The sequence below is a fragment of the Haliotis cracherodii genome, unplaced genomic scaffold, assembly GCF_022045235.1.
Source record: "Haliotis cracherodii isolate W230 unplaced genomic scaffold, xgHalCrac1.p SCAF_3, whole genome shotgun sequence".
NCBI classification, from domain to species: domain Eukaryota; kingdom Metazoa; phylum Mollusca; class Gastropoda; order Lepetellida; family Haliotidae; genus Haliotis; species Haliotis cracherodii.
Genome location: NW_027266286.1, coordinates 73,252,020 through 73,259,135, shown reverse-complemented (window position 1 = coordinate 73,259,135; position 7,116 = coordinate 73,252,020).

The following is a 7,116-nucleotide window of genomic DNA, read 5'->3' as shown; positions in this document are numbered from 1 at the left end:
TGATTTCAGGTGGTACTTTCAGTTCCATAATGGCATTCTATTTGAATAGTTTGAAATTGGGTCTCGTGTTATAATCGTTATATGTACTGGCTAAAGTAAGACATAGCTAAAACGGCACCTCAGCAAAACGTAACGAGCGAAAACGTCACCTTGCCTAAAACGAAAACGGCACCTTATTTTTCATAAGTTTATATTCGAAGTAAATCTCTACTCTAATTCACATGCCGACTCTGATTGGGAGACGCAACTAAACTTATTGTGAAATCATCACATGCTTTAAAGTAAAAATAATGAAATTAAACTCACATGGTCACTTACAAACACAAATGATTGTGAAATGTGAATCCAATTAAAACAAATTTACATTACAAATTAGCCTCTACTCCAATTTACTCACCAACTCTTGGTTGGGAGGGACAACAAAACTGTTTATGAAAACATCACATACTTTGAAGTTTTAAGTACCTTTACTCAAATTAATTCAATGTCAAGCTGAAACTTTATTTAAGACAATATTCAGCTTCTCCCTTAACTCAGAAAAAACAACAGGAATAGTATTCAAACATAAAAACATGAAACCCGCCTCCCCAATCCTCCAGCTAAACAATCAAACAATCAAATTTCAAAAACAAACCAAATTCTTAGGACTTATTTTCGATGAACATCTCACCTGGGATGCTCACATCCAAAACCTAACAACTAAATGCAGTAAAGACCTAAACACCCTAAGATGCCTAACTGGCTCTAACTGGGGAGCCTCCAAAGATACTCTCCTCTCTCTCTACATATCCCTAATTAGATCAAAACTAGACTACGGCTGCGCCATATACAACACCCTAAACAACTCTCTATCTAAAAAACTTGACTCAATACAATATCAGGCTCTCAAACTCATTACACGCACCCAACATGGCACCTCCTACACCTCACTTCAGGCCTTAACAGGAGAAATGCCACTAAGTCTACGCAGGGAACAGCTAAGCTTAAATTTCTGGGCCGCGTCCCAATCAAACCCTCTCATCCAAAACTTAATAAACCAAAACATCAGCCCTAAAAACCAAGCTCTAGCTCGTAAACACCCCTTACTTACCCCAATATCCCAAAGAATAACAAACTACCTAAATGAACACCAAATTAAAAATCTTAAACAAAACTGCAAACAATCAAATATCTTCACCCCTAAACTTAAAATACCCAAAATAGACACAACACTAGCTAGCCAAATAAATAAACAAACCGACCCAAACATAGCTAAAACTACCACACTAGCATACATACACAAAAATTGGCCAAATTGGTGTCACATTTACACGGACGGATCCTCAGATCCGACCTCCAAACACACGGGTTTCGGAGTCCATACCACACAACCAACTAAAACCACACAATCCTTCCGACTCCCAAATAACCAATCAATATTCACGGCCGAACTAATGGGCATGGCCTCAGCCCTCCACAATCAAGAATCCAAAAACAACCAAAAAATCCTAATACTTACTGACTCCCTAAGTGGACTACAAGCCCTCCAAAACAAAAATACCAAAAACCGACCTAAATTAATAAATCAAATACTTAAAAGCTCCAACGACCTAACAAAAGCAGGCAAACAAATAACCTTCTTGTGGATACCCGCCCACGTAGGAATATACGGTAATGAAAACGCCGATAAAGCAGCTAAACTATCCCTCAAAATCCCAGAAATAAGCTTAAACTTACCCATCTCAAAATCAGAAATTAAAAGTGTAAACAAACAAAAAATCACAAAAAAATGGCATAACCTATATCTAAACTCAAACAGCCAAATCAAAAGAGTGCTCAGCAAACCACTAACCAAACCAAAAATTCTCCATCCATCCAAAAAAATCGACAGAGTAATCACTAAACTCCAAACAGGACACACCAACCTAAATAACCACCTAAAAAAAATTAAAAAACACACTACAGGTAACTGCCCACATTGCAAACAACCAGAAACCCCAGAACACGCACTCATCCACTGCACACACTACCTAACACATCGAACCGCATTACAAACCACCCTCAATCTAAACAAGGCTCTCACTCTAGAAGCAATACTAAACCCACAAAATAAACTAGAAAACTTCAAGGCCTTAGGCGTATTCTTAATCAAAACGGAACTAATAAAACGCATCTAAAACCATAATAACCTACCAAATCAAAATCACAAAAACAAACAATCATCCACCATACCCAGCTCCCTTAGTTCTCCTCCCCAACCACATCGGCATCTATTCCAAATCTCAAAATTCCCAAATTCTATATAAGCAACCCCTAAAGCCCCCTCTTGGGTTGCACAGACCACCCTCGCCCCTTTCGGAAACACATTAAATGGCCTGGCCGGGCCCGTGTGCGAAATACGCGTCAGTCGGAAAGCGCACGTTAAATCTCCAAAGTAAGTAAGTAAGTAAGTGAATAACGAAATTTCTGGGCCGCGTCCCAATCAAACCCTCTCATCCAAAACTTAATAAACCAAAATATCAGCCCCAAAAACCACGCTCTAGCTCGTAAACACCCCTTACTTACCCCAATATCCCAAAGAATAACAAACTACCTAAATGGACACCAAATTAAAAATCTTAAACAAAACTGCAAACAATCAAATATCTTCACCCCTAAACTTAAAATACCAAAAATAGACACAACACTAGCTAGCAAAATAAATAAACAAACCGACCCAAACATAGCTAAAATCTTCAGATCCGACCTCCAAACACACAGGTTTCGGAGTCCATACCACACAACCAACTAAAACCACACAATCCTTCCGACTCCCAATCAACCAATCAATATTCACGGCAGAACTAATGGACATGGCCTCAGCCCTCCATAATCAAGAATCCAAAAAACAAAACAAAAATCCTAATACTTACCGACTCCCTAAGTGGACTGCAAGCCCTCCAAAACAAAAATATCAAAAACCGACCTAAATTAATAAATCAAATACTTAAAAGCTCCAACGACCTAACTAAGGCAGGCAAACAAATAACCTTCTTGTGGATACCCGCCCACGTAGGAATATACGGTAATGAAAACGCCGATAAAGCAGCTAAACTATCCCTCAAAATCCCAGAAATAAGCTTAAACTTACTCATCTCAAAATCAGAAATTAAAAGTGTAAACAAACAAAAAATCACAAAAAAATGGCACAACCTATATCTAAACTCAAATAGCCAAATCAAAAAAGTACTCAGCAAACCACTAACCAAACCAAAAATTTTCCATCCATCAAAAAGAATCGACAGAGTAATCACTAAACTCCAAACAGGACACACCAACCTAAATAACCACCTAAAAAAAAATTAAAAAACACACTACAGGTAACTGCCCGCACTGCAAACGACTAGAAACCCCAGAACACGCACTCATCCACTGCACACACTACCTAACACATCGAGCCGCATTACAAACCATCCTCAATCTAAACAAGGCTCTCACTCTAGAAGCAATACTAAACCCACAAAATAAACTAGAAAACTTCAAGGTCTTAGGCGTATTCTTAATCAAAACGGAACTAATAAAACGCATCTAAAAACACTATAATCTACCAAATCAAAATCACATAAACAAACAAACATCCACCATACACAGCTCCCTTAGTTCTACTCCCCAACCCCAAACCCATCGGCATCTATTCCAAATCTCAAAATTCCCAAATTCTATACAAGTTCAAACGTCCATGACAGACTTTTTTGAAACGTGTATGAATAAAGATTGAGTGGATGTACATATCTGTTTGTTCTGTCATCTGTCATGAGTTGCATAATTGAAGGGAAGTAACTCTTCCAGTAAGAAGCTGGTTTCAGTTATACGGAAATTCGTTTATACGGACGAATTGTGAAATGACGCAAGTGTCCGTATAAACGAGGCACGACTGTAAGCAACCCCTAAAGCCCCCTCTTGGGTTGCACACACAACTTTCGCCCCTTTCGGAAACACATTCAATGGCCTGGCCGGGCCCGTGTGCGAAATACGCATCAGTCGGAAAGCGCACGTCAAATCTCCAAAGTAAGTAAGTAAGTAAGTATATCCATCAATTTTATGTGATAAAATATACAGCAAATGGTCGCGACCTACGAACAGTTCGTTATAAGCGTGTTCGTTAGAAACGCTGTTTACTGGGGTGCAGGCTAAAACGCCACCGATTTCTCATTTGGCGAAAACTGCTACTATTTGTTGGGCGAAAACGGCACCTCTATTTTTATGACGATAAGAACGATTTATGTAGTAGTATATATACTTTATTTACATGCTTCACTTTGAGATGTTGTAGAGTGATTTATTTACATTGGTATTGTCTTGTCTTCGACAGTTATTCACTTAGTTAGGTCGTTGGAGCTTTTAAGTATTTGATTTATTAATTTAGGTCGGTTTTTGGTATTTTTGTTTTGGAGGGCTTGCAGTCCACTTAGGGAGTCGGTAAGTATTAGGATTTTTGTTTTGTTTTTTGGATTCTTGATTATGGAGGGCTGAGGCCATGCCCATTAGTTCTGCTGTGAATATTGATTGGTTGTTTGGGAGTCGGAAGGATTGTGTGGATTTAGTTGGTTGTGTGGTAGATGGATATAGCGAACACACTAACGGATATAGCGAATTCACCTTGTGGCCCCATGTGTACTCTGTCAACCACAATGTTTAAGTGTATAACAAACTGCTAGTCCCTGAGCTGAGCTCCTCAATGTGTCACCAATCTGTGTCACCAATCTGCCTATCAAAACATCCGTGGCCAAGCGCGGCTGTTCAAAGAGGCAATAACCAATTGAAGGCAATTGATTTACTCTTACGTACTGACACCTTGTTCTCAAATTCCACCCTTAATTTTGTCTAAACATATTATTTTCACAAAAATGTGAAAATGGATTGGTAAACAAGCGAAGCGCTTATGTTAATACCGCTCCATTACACATAGGACATATTACAAAAAATACATCAATGAAGGTTAGATGTAACAAATGAATTGTACATGCCTTAAAACAAGAACTGCAGTTAGATCCGCTATCTGTCATAGATCTCCTGAATCCAAGATTATGCAATAGCGCAGATGTGTATATATAATAGATATATCTGCAGTTTATGTCACACAATTCATTTAATTGAAAATCTGCCATTTTTTTATATGGTTTAAACATATTTTTATTCATTGAAATGAGTTGAGATTGGTGAACAAGCTTTACAGCTTATGTTAACACCGCTCCCATACAACATATATTACATATTGAAATGAAGGATGTGACGTCATCGATATAGACATTATTTAAATAATATGTCTGTACATATTACATCAGATACAAAAACATAAATAGAAAGTTACAGCTTGTGTGTGTCTAACAAGTCGTTTGTAACAAGGTAATAGTCAATCATGAGGTTATTGTCCGGTTTATTTAATTATTAAATTGTGAGGAGCTGAAACGTTTTGTCTTGATGATGAAATCGTGGACGGATTCAACTAATTTCTGGTTTTCAGAGTGAGCAAGTTCATTGTTTCCGTTCATAATAGTATCCAGGTTATAGCCGGTAGTGTAAAAGTGCATATTAAGTCTTCTCTGAGTAAAGTTACAGCAAATAAAAAAATAATGTAGGGCGTTTTCACTCTGATATCCACAGGAGCAACACGGACTGTCAACTAAATGTCTGTTATCATACTTATCGGCGTTTAGGTCGCTACAACCGAGTCTGAGGCGGCAGTGAACGATTTGACAGAATCGAGTGCCATAGCTAAGGTCAAAATAAGTCTTCTTTTCGGTTTTCGTAATTAGGTTTTTAAATTCTGACAGACTACTTGACTCTTTGGACTTTGGTAGAGCATTCCATAAGTGTATTGTGTCTGGTAAAAAGGATTTTGCGTAAGAGGAAGTACGGCTATAAATTCCTTGTATTTCAGAACTGTTTCTTAAATTATACTTTGTAGTTTCGGAGACAAAGTTTGGGATCAAATCACAAAGATAGTTTGGGAATTGGTTCTTATACATTTTAAAGAAAAAAAATAATTTTTGGCAGTATCTTCTTTCTTGCAAGGATTGAGATTTAGTTTCGTTATAAAGTTTCTTATGACTTGTGCCACGAACGGCACCACATATAGTTCTCAGGGCATCAAGATGTAGGCTTTCTAATATACGTGATTGCTCGAACGTACAGTTATCCCAAATATGCGAACAATAGTCAAATGTTGGCAAGATATAGGACTTATACATAGTATCCAACGTTTTACGTGATAACCGGTATTTAAAACTCCTCAGACAACTGATCATAGGGCGAACTTTTTGTACAATATCATTAATGTAATCAGTCCATGTACAGTCGCTTTGGAGTGTCACTCCTAATTGTTTATGACTTTTGACTTCTTTTATGATTGTTCCGTCCATAAGTAGGTTCGGCTTTAGAGACGGTTTAGCTTTACGTGAGAATTGGATGGTTTCGGTCTTATTTGGGTTAAATGTAACCTGCCACTTACGGGCCCATTGTGAAATTGTATCTAGATCATTGTTAAGACAGGTAGCAGCAACTGATGGATCTTCTATGATAACATATAATGAAGTTATGCAAAGAGACGAATGTTACTGTCAATATCACATACAATATCGTTAATGTATATCAGAAAAAGAAGTGGTCCAAGAACTGAGCCCTGAGGTACTCCAGCTAGTACAGCTTTCTTGTCAGATTTGTACCCGTTAATTGCTACCCGTTGTACTCTATTTTCTAAATAAATTTCAAACCATTTTAATAGTTCGCCTTGGATACCATGAGTTTTCAGTTTATTAATAATTCCTCTTTGCCATACCTTATCAAAGGCTTTACTTATATCGCAGAAGACTGCTCTAACTTCTTTTCCTTCGTCAAGAGCTTTAGCTATGAAATTATACAAATAGGTTAATTGATTTGATGTGGAATCTCCTGGCATAAATCCTGATTGTAAATTTGTTAGTAGGTCGTTATCTCTTAGGAAGTTGAATACATATTTAAATACACATTTCTCAAAGACTTTCGATAAACAAGATGTGAGTGCGACAGGACGGTAGTTTGAACATTCATGTACGCTGTCTTTTTTGTGGATAGGTATTACTGATGCTTCTTTCCATAAACAGGGAAAAATTGACTGGC